The following is a 14,218-nucleotide window of genomic DNA, read 5'->3' as shown; positions in this document are numbered from 1 at the left end:
AGCCATAATGCTCTCAAAAGAGCAACCAACAATGAGTAGCAAATGTTAACCAAATCAGCCCTAAACTGGCTCGAATCGCATCAACAAAAGTTTGCAAATATGGTTGTAAAATCTGATGCAAAGTTGCACCAATAACCGTGCAAAGCCTTGCACAAAATCACAAGTCAATATGACTCAATCGCGCATAAATATCTGACAAAATTTTGGCAGAGTCTCCTTTGTAACTGGAGCAAAATCTCAACAGTAAACCTCAAAGAGACAATAATATATGCCACAATGGCCAATCCGGGAATAAACTCGACTGGAATCACCTCACAAAGTCATACATATGAGCATACCCGCTCTTGCCGGAGTACCACTCAACGGCACCTCAAATGACATACATGTGAGTGATGATTGCTGCCAAAATACCTTTCAATCGATGAGCAAATGTCTGCCAGATAACTATAGCAACATTTCGCAAAACCTTGCAAGATCTGTTGCTATGCGCAATACGAAATACGGCACACAAGGGCATACACAAGTGACTCCAAACTCCAACCAAATGATGACTGAAAATCACCTGTCAAAGTGGGAGTAACCTCAACCACTAAACTGTCAAAGAGCAACCTATGGATACGTAGAAGCTATGGCGAGAACCTGGATAAAATCCAACAGAGTTTCTTCTATAAATTGAGCCAAATCTCAAATAATCTCAGCCACAAACAAATACACAAATCCATATATGGCATACATAAACCGCCAAGACCATGGCAACATAGCTCACTCTCGCATGAGTAGCTCTCTGGACACATGCATATCCAAAAACCTGTGTACACCTATGAATTTGCTGGTTGCTGCAGAAAATACTCTGTGTGTGTGAGATATACCAAAAACAGTGTTTTTGGGACCCGAAAGTGCACAAATAAACCTGCTGCTGTACCTACTGTAATTCAAAGCAGAATTTCAGCAAATAGACATCACCATTGCGTCCAGAGCGTGCCAAAACCCTGACCTAGACTCATGGATCATGTAGATCTGACTCTGTATGACGGAGCTACGCAAAAAACTACGTTTTAGAGCCCGAAAATGGCAAAAACGAGCTGCACACAGTCTTGAACCTGGTCCTGCTCCACTCTGCGTGATGCAATGTCCTCTCAATGCAAGCTCCAACGCAAGAGCTCTGCCACAACAACATCCAAGCACTCGAATGTCAAGCTCTCCTCCGTCGAGCACTTCTCTAACGAGCTCCACCGAGCTCAAAAGCTCCTCTCACCAAGGAAGCCGCAACCGCCTCCTCGACCAAGCTTGACCACACCAAGCTCCTAAGCTCCAAAGACAATGCTCCTCAAGCTAAAATCGCTCTCCGTGAAACTCCGCGATCGAACTCCACCGTCGAGAGCGAGCGAGCTATCGCCTCGAACCTCTCAAAGCCGTCGTGCTCTCCGCGGTCACCATAGCTCTGATACCAATTGAAGGGGATCGGGGAGCACCACAAACGGAGAGTGAGAGAGAGAGAGAAGAAGACACACACGATGTGGGTGGGGAAACTCAAAGAGTGAGCAGCCCCCTATACACTTATGCTATGTATAAGGTGTACAAGTCAGTGGGCGCCCAGACTCTGGGCGGCCGGGCAAGGCACAGACGCCTATACCCCAACACCAGCCATATATGCGTCTCCATGACTAGCACCGTCAAGAGATTTACATCAAATTTCTTCAGTGAGAAATGAATTTGTGACGTCATTGAACACTAACTTGCCATTTGGAGCTGAATTGCTAATGGATGTACAAAAGATGTCCCGTGAACTAGGTAGAGAGCGTAACAAGAATATAGATTTGAGTTTGTCATCAAACTCCTTAAAGCCCTAAGATGTCAACTGATTGAACAAGGAGTTGAACTCATTTAAGTGACCCGAAATTGTGCTACCTTCTTTCATGTTGAGCTTCATAAGCTTTTTCATAAGAAAAACTTTGTTGGATGCACTTTTGCTCTTCCATGTCGTAGCCATGGCTCTCGCATCCAAAAGCTCCCACTGAGGTTGTGTATAGTTATCATCCTCTGCACGCTCTTTCAACGGTTCTGATAGGCCTTTCTTTGTCAAAACATCTTTCATGCGCTCTTTCCACATGGCAAAGCTGCTGCTATAGAACTTGCGAATGAAATACTCCTCTTTTTCTGAAGAAGAAGCTATCGCTTACAAGAGGGTTTGAGAGATGCCAAACTATGGCAAGAAGCTCCAGAAATTTGGACAGAGTAACCTTTGTATCGGGAGTAAAATCTCAACCGAAATAGGCTCAAAGGCGCCAACACTGAAAGTCATGACTCGCGGGAAGGAAATCCTGTAGAGTCTCCTTTGTATGAGGAGTCAAAACTCAACTCAAAATGTACATAGCACTAACTGGGCATAAAAAACTAATACTTTCACTGTCAATGTGATCGCCAAATCGGCATCAAAAGCATATGAAACCGTTTAGATACATTTCCTACGGTGAGGGTATCGAAAGTGGGGAACTCCATCTACTTGTATCACCGAAGGTGTCTCAACATTCAAACACACCCCAGCTCAAAGAAAACCTCACGCTATCAACCCTCCAAAAGCTAATGCAGACACAAATGCACTAGCCACAGTCTCAGAAAGGGCTTTTCCGGTCAGAGTCTCAGAAATGATCGGGAAAAACTACTAAAATAGACAAAAATGACCCCACGTAGTACAATGGGCAGTGTCTACAACTCAATGTACATGAGTAAACTGCGCTCAAACAGGCACCAAGAATTGCTGCATGTAGTAAAAGTGATCCCTGTGGGGATATCTGCTTCAAAAGAGCTCAGTAGCGCTAGAAGTGCTCACACAAAAATGCATCTATCAATGCATCTATCCGCAAAGAAACTGCTACCAAAAAGACTGCTAAATCGCGTGTGAAAGCGTTGTTTCTAGAAACCTAGAGAATCTGTGTGTAATTCGGCTCAAAAGCCCCCTCGGCACATAGCGAGACCGACACACAGGTTACTGTTACATTTCCGCCGCCCGATAAAAATATTCTAGTCGAATAGCCGCCAAAGGTGTCGTAGTCAAAAATCATGCCATAGGGAATGATTGGTGTGCACGGTGCCGATGCCGGGTATCACTCCTCTATGGTAGAGGCACCTCACCCGTGCATGTGGCAAGCACAACTGTCGATTGCCGAAAAAAGTCGTCCGCGTGAAACCGAATGTCGAGCCGGATACCAAAAATCTGCCTGTAATGGAGTAATGTCGAGGCGACGCCAAAACGTGAGAATCGGTGTCGAAACGTCTCTTATTGTCGATGTCAATGTTGTCTCCCACCATCGGATGGGAGTGGCTAGCCGAATAGCCATAGATCGATGTCAAAAACCGATGCGCTAATTTGAGCCGTCAATGCTCGATGCCGTAAAGAAGAACGTTGAAACGCCGATAAAAAATGCTAAAATTGGTGTCGAAACCGATATTGGGTCGTCAAAAACCAAAGTTGAGAAGAGGGAGAAAAATTGTCAAAAAAATCAATGAAATCGGACCGATGCCGGGTGATGTCCAAGCTTACTCGCCGGTACCTGCACGTGCTTGCCTATGTGCATGAGCGTGCATCAAAAGAGACGGACTCAATCTCTATCTCTCACTAGCTTGCTATTTCTCTCTCTCTATCTCTAGAACCGGCTCTTCACACCTTGTCCAAGTTTATGAACACACCCTTGTACACACTCTTCTTCAAAAAAAAAATAATGGCTTCACTTCTCTGCTTATGGTCAAAAACCTGTGTAAATATGTGTGTGCATCACACACACTTTCTTTCGGGCTTGATTTGTTGCCCTCTTTAAGCCTTTTATTTTGATAGGAAATGGCTTCCAAGCTTTTCAAAAGCCTAAGGTTAACTTCAAGGCAAAAAAAAAATCTCCAATTTCCATTTCTATGATCAGACATACCTCCAAAAAATCCCCATTTGCTTCTAAGCTTACCTTCCTTTTTGCTTCCAAGCTCACAGTCTTTAAGCTTCTCTGCCATGGCTTCTCTCAAAGATTCGCTCTTCTCCTCAAGAGGAGATGCGCACGCAAGAGAAGCCAAGATCCGCAATCTTGTCCAATCCGTGCCGGATTCGCCCTGAATCACTCTGATCCGGTGCCGCGAAGCATCGAGCTTCGTTCGAGCTTCGTTGCCGCTGAGAGACCTCTACCGTTGCCTAGTCGTAGCTCTAATATCAATTGATGGGACGCTAATGCGGAGCGTGCAAGAGAGGGAAGCATGCTAGAGACTGGAGAAGAGAATTGGGGAAGGGGATGAAGCACAATATGTTTGGGTTAGTGGAGAGGAAAGTGAGAGAGTCAACTCTCTCACTTCTCTCCCTATATTGATTAAGGGTAAGGGTGGTTTCTCACGGCCACCAAGCCTACATCCCAACAGGCTAACCGTTCCTGGGAGGGGCTTGAGAATCCTTTTGCAAAACTAGCTTCTATTGGAAATAGGGTTGCAATGAAACACACACAGCTTGGAGAAGACGAAGAAGCTCAAGGCACACAACAAAGAGTAGTATTGCTTAGTGCACAAATGAAAGATAAGTTAGCCCTAGAATGATGGACGTATATACAATGCATGAGAGAAAGAGCCTCCTATTGAGGGAAAAATGCCTCGGAAATCCTAAGTGTGTTCACACACATCACTACCACATATGTATGGTAATAAATTCCAGCGAGTGATGAGATGAACAAGAGCTGGCACAAAGAGTATAGGGAAGTGCCATGCGCTGAGGACATGATCAATCCACAAAGGGGAGTAAGCCCAAAGCTTTGCAGAAAGCTTCAAATTTCTCATGAGACAATGCCTTTGTGAAAAGATATGCAAGGTTGTCCTGTATTGGCATGTAAGCCATGTTGATCTCTCCTACTGAGAGTCTCTCTATGACATAGTGGTAATGAACCTCAATGTGCTTTGTGTGAGCATGGAAAACTAGGTTCCTCGCAACTGCCAATGCACTCTCAATGTAGATGATGTTGGCAATGTCCCGTCCAACACCTAAATCAACCATAAGAAGGCATCGGAGCCATATACACTCAAACATAGCTGTGAAGAATGTCCTATACTTAGCCTCACAAGTGGAAGTGACCACAATAGGTTGCTTCTAGCTCAACCATGGTATGCATGAACTGTCAAGCATGAAACAAAAACCAGTTGTGGACACTCGCGTGTCATAACAACCAGCCCAATCTGAGTCAAAAAAAACATGTAAATCTAGCGACAATGATCCCCCCTTGGGATAAAACAACCCAATATGTAGAGTGCCACTTAAGTAGCAGAAGATCCTCTTGACAACCTACCATTGCTTAGACCTTGGGCTATCCATAAATTCGCTGACCTCTGAAACTGCAAAGTAAATACAGCCTCATATTGCATACATAAATAAGGCATCCAATAGAAGTTTGGTAAAGAGTGACATCGATAGGATCACCAACATCATGAAGACTCAACTTCAAACCCGTTTCCATGGGAATGGCAATAGGCTTGCAGTCCTCAAGTCCAAACTTACATAGCAATGTCTCTATGTAACGTGTTTGACACAACACAATACCACCATCACACTGTTTAAACTGTATGTTCAAGTAATGATGCAGCGACCCTGAATATTTCATCTTGAAAGTAGCATTCAAATCATCCTTAAATTCAGCATTATGTACCTCATTTGGTCTAGTGATCAACAAATCATCAACATAAAGAACAATGATGAGAAATACATCACCCTCACGCTTTACATACAAAGTGCTTTTTGTTGGATTGTTACAAAAGCGTTGTTTAACCAAATGAGTGTCAATTTTCTTATACTAAGTACGAGGAGACTCCTTCAACCCATACAAAGCTTTCTTACATTTGCTCAATTTATCTTCTTGTCCTTTTGTGACAAAACCATGAGGTTGTGTTACAACTACTTCCTGAAATATGTCACCATTCAAAAAAGGATGTACATCCCATCCAAAATGAGCTGCCAATGCACATAGAAAACGAATAGTACTCATATGACAAGTGGGACAAAAAGTCTCTTCATAATCTATGCCTTTCTACTGTGCATAACCTTTTGCAACAAGTCAAGCCTTATAATGATCAATCTCAGCATCCGGCTTACGTTTCAATTTGTTTTTCCACTTTGTATCAATGGCCTTTTTGTCGGGAGGCAGATCACATAGAGTCCATGTGCCATTGTCTATAAGTGCATCATATTTTCATTGCGTGGTAGCCATCCAATTTTTTGAATGTTGTGCTTCATCAAAAGACAGAGGTTCCTCCACATCACATAAACTAGAAACAACCAAAGCATAACAATTTGATGCATAAGATGCATGGCGAGAACCTAAACAAATACAACTAGACAAAGGTGCATCGAATTTACTATCATGCAAAGTATGCACCGGCCATTTTGGCATACCTCTAGTCTGCTCACTCTCTGCCCTTTTCATATCAACTACATCATGTACATCTGCATAAAAAATAGGATGATCCGTAGCATTTTCAGAAACCCCCATAGGCTGTACATTTGCCTCATTGGAATTTACATTAAGTTTCCACCACTGAAAAGGGGCAAGAAACTATCATAAATGTCATGTGAGCTTACCTTACTGTCTCTAGTACATGACACAAAGGGCTGAACAGAATCTTCCACAAACACAACATCTTGTGACACCAAGATAAGTTTCGTTTGTGCATGGTATAACCTATTACCTTTGCTCTGAGTACTGTAACAAAAAAATTTGCCTCTATAACCTTATCATCCAATTTTCTATGCTACGTTTGTGGCACCAAAGCATAAGCCAAACAACCAAAAATGCACATGTGATCAACAGATAGCTTCTTATCATGCCATGCTTCATAAGGAGCAATAGACTGCAGGGCATTCATATGACACTTTTAAGTATATAAGTAGCACACATGACAACCTCAAGCCAAAATGAATGTGGCAAAGCTTGACTCTTGATCATACCTCGTGCCATCTCCATAAGGGACCCGTTTTTCCTTTCAGAAACACCATTTTTCTAAGGTATATACGGCACTGTACATTAGTGTTTTATCCCATGAATAGCCCAACCTCTCAATCTCCCAATCTTAGGGAATGTATATATATAGCCCTATACTCAAGAAAACAAAAATTAAAAAAGTAAAAGAGCAAGAGGCCACCAAAACAAAATCTTGAAACCTACAAATTCTAGTACATGACCCAAAAATCATAATAACACATTATGCACAAGGACACGATCTTTTGAAACGACCCTTATAATATTTTCACACTAACCAAAATCTATCTGTGTCTACAGATGTGGCTAGTACGCTAGAGTCATCCACTCCTACCTTGGGTGAGAGGTACCCTCCTTACTTTTCACAAGTGTTTCACATTGTCTATCCGGTGCTTGCGTGTGAATGGGATTTGGTATATACACTAGCGTGCGAGAAAAATTTTGAGAAATTAGAATGGTTGATACGTTTCTTGATCACAACTGATCCCTACTTAGTAGAGAACGTCTCTCTGATTGCACAAGCCCACCCTTTTGAGTAAGATGACTATACACTCCTAGTGACATTCTTAGTGAACATATGTGCATCTAATGATGAGGAAGATTTACATGATACATCTATGGCACGTATGGTCTCACTGATGATGACTTTATTTTCTTGATGATGACAAGGATAGGGGAGACCATACGTGCCATAGATTAAACTTAGGGCTACCCGCCCATCTATACAATATCATGTTCCCTTGACCCTATAGGGGACGCAAATACTTAGGTTATGGTTCTTTATGTTGTTTTGATTGTGTTTAATAAAGGTTGGTGCCTCTTCCCACTAATGTGCCTCCTAGAGGTATTCCTTGTGTTTTCTAGTGTGTACATGAATGCATTGCAGTAGTTGGGATTTTGAACTTCATGCAAGCTTTGTCTAGTTCACTCTTCAAATCAAGCACGATCATCACGAACATGTCTTTCTTGTCCATTATCATTGCCTCTTCTCTTTTTAAGCATCCATATTTGTCTGCTTTAACTTTGATTGGTAGCACAATATTTAGCACATTTACTTAGTATGAAACATTAGATTCAATTTTATTTTATGTCATAGTCCCTTGTCTAGGTTTATGAATGAAGAAGTCTAACTAAACTAGTTTGACCAAGATAGACATTAGAGCTCTTCTCTTAATACCATGGGAAATGACTTCCTAATTGTCAATGGTCACTTTAGGTTCTTAATCCGATATTATGAAGCATTGTGTGCAATATATTAGTGCTTTCTAGTGGGCTTAATCTCTCTTGACCTTTAGCTTAAGTATTATAAAGGGAGTCTACTATTGTGATGAGTCCGGGGAGGGTAACAATGTCAATATGACCCCTCAAAGTTATAAAATTGAAAGGCAGTGAAAAAAAAAGCGCCAAAAATATAAAATCTTAAGATGGAAGAGAAATCCTAGCTTGATTTGGTACTTCACTCACATGTATTGCCTATGGTACTAGAGCCCTAGAGGTTCCCAATGTGGGTGCTTTTTGTTGGAAAGGAAAATTCCCAAGGTATACAAAATAACCACAAACGTCAAAAATTGAATCAATGTGGAAAACACTTTGGGGGGTCAAACAAAGGGAATAATTCAGATAATGATTTCATATGCAGTTTCTTTTATTGTAGCTTAACTAGAACGTCTTCTAGGTATAGCCTTTAGTCAGTCCTCGGACATGAAATACTTTGCTCTCACGATTAAACAACTTAATTAACCAGAGAGAATTGAGAAGCTTGTCCATGGTATTAATAGTTGACCTATAATGCCTTTCCATCGTTAAATTAGCGACCCTAGACTTGTTTATTTTTTGACCTTTACAAGTGCTTATGGGTTTGATTATACTACAGTTTAATGTCTACTGTTGAAAATTATTTAATATTGTGTTACCAATCAATCTTTGTGCCTATTCACTGCATATGATTTTTAATTATATATGTTCTATGAGAATGCAATTACTGTGCCATTTTTGGTTGATTTTGGAGTGTTTGAAGGATACTAAAGACATTCAATCTCAGATGCTCTTTCACCTCGACGACGGGCTTCACTTAACTAGCTTTCAAGGACAGAATCTACATCAAGAAGGGGGACATGTTAACCACTTACGGACACCCTAAAACCTTTAATGGACACCTTATCACTTTAAGTCAAGAACCACGCTTGTCGATCCTATAGGTGCGTAGGTGCTCGCCCATGAGAGGCGCACCACTTATCTCATTTTTACATTATTTTTGCTATGACCGGCCACTATGGGCGTCCATATGTGAATGGGTCAGATTCATATAAAAGGTCCATTTTGACCTAAAATCCCCATTCTCGAGGTGCATGCTAAAGAAGTGCTCTTGCTCTACCTCTACCTTCTTCTCCATCGTGTGCTCACGCTGTGTGTGTGTGTGTGTGTGTGTGTGTATGCTTGAGAGAGAGAGAGAGAGAGAGAGAGAGAGAGAGAGAGAGAGAGAGAGAGAGAGTGATCGAGCATTGCGGCAAGACGGTTGAGCACGGTGGTGGCGGCTCCCTCTTCTTCAGGGCATGGAATCCTTCACAACGGCAAGCATAGAGTGGTGAGTGACACACCATTGCCCCCTTTGAGCTTACTAGGATAGTCTAGTTGTGTGCTTGCTGCCATTCATGGCTCGCACACAGTGTTCGGCAAGTCCCCAGCCTCTGACACGTGCGGTAGAAGCGCACAATATGGGTGGTGTAATGTATGAAGCGTGACCCACTGGGTTTCTCCCAAGCCGTAACACATTGATTGGAATTGTAGAAAGGCTTCATTCACTTGGTAGTCAATTGAAGCATCATGTAGCAAGTGTAGTGCATCCCATCTCCCAAACCACTTCTTTATGTATTGCATCCATCCCGTGCTCAAGATCTTCCTTTATGCATCTTTTGAACTTTTTTGTTTGCTTCCCATGCAATTGTAGGAAGTCGATGTGAGGGGTTTTGACGCATCTTTATCATGTACTCCACAACCCTTTCCATGTTCATAACCTCAATTGGAAGAATTCTCGACTCAAGAGTAGGAGCATATATGGTGTTTATGTCTTAACTTGGATAAAGTTTGTAAGAAAATGTTTTTGGATATTCTCAAACTCTTTCCAAGTAGACTTTGAGATGCTCTTGCCCCACACTTCAACTCCATAAAGAAGAACCATTGTCACCAATGCATCAAAAAGGTACTTCTTGAGAACCCAACACTTGATATTTCTCAAAAATTAGGCCTATGTCCTATTTCATCACTCTAGTTCATCACACCATTTTGATGGCCAAACGAACTCGAATTGCCATGAAACTTTAAGGAGAGATATACTTCATCTAAGGGTAGAAAATCCTACAAATTCTAGCCGTCATCCAATGAGGTACTAAAATCACAATCCATCATGATCACGGCCAAAAAAATTGCAACAAAACACTTCAAAAAGGTCGTCCTATGATCTAGAAACACAAAGAAATAACCATTTTGGCACTCAAATATGCAATTATAGCTCACAGACAAGTAGTTGTGAACCACAACAAAACTGAGAATAATTATACTTAGATCAAAGAGCAAGAGACAAGGAACGTAATGCAATGCTTGAAAATTGAACTTGATTATCAGATCAAGAAAAATATCAGGTTACAAGATGCTGCTGGGAGGCTTCTCACATTTGTATGCTCAAAATCTCTTCTCCTCTTCATATAATGTTACAATGGTGTGTTCAAACTAAAGCTTATTAGGCTTTATACCTAGGACTTTTTCACATGGCCACTGAACAAATTACAAGACTTGGGCTCATGGAAAAAGAATACAACTTAGAATTTACAGATCCGACTCAAATCATCATCATGATTGTTCTTTTACAAGGCTTAGCGGAAAAAATGATAGATATTACATTAAAATTTGTGGTTGGGTCAAGTGTGGTTAGCTAGCAGGGCACCCGTCCACTGCATCGGTCAAACAATTTGGTACGTCTCTTAGCAGGCCGAGGGTAGCTCTTAATGTGAGTAGCATGTATGTTTTTGAAGGCAATGCATGTGTGGTAGGGCTTGCTAGTACCAGATAGTTGAGAAAAAATTTTCTCGTCCTTCCATGTTGCAAATGGAGCCCAAGTTCTTTTGATAGGTACAAGGTAGTAGGTGGAGTTGGGCTCTATTTGTAATAATGTGGCCTTGTACCTTGTTTTGTCCCTTCGTCTTTTCTCTAGCCATTAATTTTTCCATAGGAGTTGGTAGTCTAGACTCAATTGGGCCTCCTCCATTGTAATGGCTACACCTTCATAAGTGCCCTGAGGGTTGGGCTCAAGGTTTGGGAGCATTTTCTTTTTCCATAGGTATACTTCATGCTTGAGTAATGGCAATTGGAGACTATTATGCCCGATGTTCCTCGCTTGCTCTTAAGGTTTAATGAATTAAAGGGCTATTAAACATAGTACTTTTAGTTTCCACTTCATGATTTGATTTGCTGACACTTCAAGCATATCTTCAATCCATTTGGCGAGCTCTTTCCTAGAATCTGCCATTGTGCCTTTGAATTAATTTCTAGTGGTGGTTCAATCTGTAATGTCTCTGGCACACTCTATGTGGCTTTGATTTGAGTAGTCAGTAGCTTGAGTGGTTCCAAAGGGACAAACTCTACAACCGATTGCTGTGTATATTCTATTTTGGCACTTCCAGTGAGTCGATCTAGGGTGGGAAATAAGAAATGTGGCCTCTAAGCACCTCTCAAGGCTCCCATGCTGCTCATTGGGCTTGGGTTCTAATACAACACACAACCCCCCGAGAAAACAACAACCCAACCAAAACACAACACACACAATTTTGGCAAACATAGAGGCACCACCTAGTTTTTGAACTCACAAGCTAGGATGGAGAGAGAGAGAGAGAGAGAGAGAGAGAGAGAGAGAGAGAGAGAGAGAGAGAGAGAGAGAGAGAAGGACTTAACCACTTTGCAAATCAAAGATCCCATGGTCAAAACAATGAATGCATCTTCCACTTTGCAATGAGAGAGAGAGAGAGAGAGAGAGAGAGAGAGAGAGAGAGAGAGAGAGAGAGAGATACACAACACCTTAGCCACTTCTTGACAAAACTTAAGTACTAAACTCAAAGCTTCAAACAAAGTGAGAGAGGATGTGAAGAGTATGGTTGCAAATACACGCATAAATGGGGAAGATAAAGGAGAATCTCAAGGGCACACAACACACGTAGTATTAATGAGAGTGCTAATACAAAGATAACGCTTTCCCTAAAGTGATGGGCGTACATGAAAGCGAGGGGAAAAACCTCGTATAGAGGGAAAAAATGCTCCCAAGTTCTAAGTGTGTTCATACACATCACTACCACAATATGGTAACAAATCTTGATAATCATGATTCAACACTCTTGTATAAAGAAGTGTATATGTAATCAATCCAAAAAGGGGAGTAAGCCTAGAGCTTTATGAAAAGCTTCAAAATTATCATTCGGAGGCAAGGCCTTTGTGAAAAGACGAGTAGGATTGTCCTACATAGGCACATAAGCCAAGCTGACCTCTCTTGTAGTGAGTCTCTTCGTAACATAATAATAATACAGCTTGATATGTTTTGTGCAAGCATGTAACCTCAGAACTAGGTTTCTCACTAGTGCTTAGTGACTCTAGGTTCCTTGCAGCTGCAAAAAGCACTCTGACTATTAATGAAGATCGTGGTGGTAGACGGTTGTCCAATACCCAAGCCAACCAAAACGTGCCTCAACCAAATGCACTTAAATATTTGTGAAAGATGTTTTGTACTTAACCTCACAACTAGAAGTGGCCCTCACTATAGCCTACTTCTTCCTCAACAATGGCCACAAAAGCTCCCTTCTACTCACGTTCGCAACTAGAAGTGGCTCCCACTATAGCCTACTTCTTCATCATCAACAATGTCCATGAAATCTCCCTTGTACTCGACCTCACAACTAGAAGTGGATAATGTAAGTTATTTCTTGCCCAACCAAGATATACATGAGTTTCCATGCATGAAACAAAAATAACTAGTGGACACTCATGTGTCATATTAACTAGTCCAAGCCAAGTCTGAAAAAGCATGTAAATTTGGTAGCAATGATGCCCCCTTGGAATAAAACAATCCAAGATGTATTGTGCTACTCAAGTAGCGTTGTGTTGGGCTATGCAAAAATTTGCTCACCTGGGAGATTGCATCTTGCTATTTGGCCTCATAATGTACACATAAATCAAGCAACCAACATCCTGTTGATAGAGAGACATCAAATTCAACTCCAAGACCATGAAGACAGATTCATACCTTTCTCAAGGAATAGCAGTAGGCTTGCAATCTTCAAGGTGAATCTATGCAACAAAGTCTCAATGTACTTTATCAAATAGAAAGAAATACCTCCATCTACTTGCTTAAACTGTATGCTCAGATAATTATAAGAAATCCCCAAATCTCACATTTCAAAAGAGGCATTCAAAGCAACCTTAAAATCAGTAATATGTCTCTATTTTGGCCCATCGAGCAACATGTCATAAATGTAGAGCATAATGCCCAAAAATACATCATCGGCATGTTTGACGTACAATTTTCTCTTAGTTAGGCTATTTTAAAAACCATGTGCAACCAAGTAAGCATGAATATATTTATACCAAGCGTCTGGAGCTTGCTTCAAACCATTAAGCCTGCACATCTTGTTTTTGTATCATTTTTTAACAGAACCACTGCTAGAGAATTAAGATTAAAGTGCAACAAGAATTACAGACTAACTAGAATAATTTATCAATTGTGTAACACTGAGCATATTTAAGCATGATAATTGCAATGCAAGCATTAACTTAGATTCAAATCACACATCACATACATGTGCTGAGAGAGAGAGAGAGAGAGAGAGAGAGAGAGAGAGAGAGAGAGAGAGAGAGAGAGAGAGAGAGAGAGAATTCAACACCACTTGAGGGCCAGACTTTTTGGAATCAACCCCCCCATGGAAGGACTTTGTATTAATATAATTTTTCTTCTTCAAAAGATCTTTTGATCAATACAAGTGGCTAATCTCACTTCTAAGTGTACAAATTGAAGAGATGAAAGCTCTAAAATTTGACAGAGATTGAGATTAGGCTTTTCACTCAAAACACCTTGTTGAACTCAATCCCAAGGCCCTAAACACTTCATGGGTGATAGGATATGTGGGGAATAAGATACAATCAGGTTGGAAATAAGATAAACATTAAGAAGTAGTAATGTGCTAGTTAATTAT

Source organism: Adiantum capillus-veneris, chromosome 7 (assembly GCF_014529385.1).
Source record: "Adiantum capillus-veneris isolate H3 chromosome 7, ASM1452938v2, whole genome shotgun sequence".
NCBI classification, from domain to species: domain Eukaryota; kingdom Viridiplantae; phylum Streptophyta; class Polypodiopsida; order Polypodiales; family Pteridaceae; genus Adiantum; species Adiantum capillus-veneris.
This window is presented reverse-complemented; position numbering follows the sequence as displayed.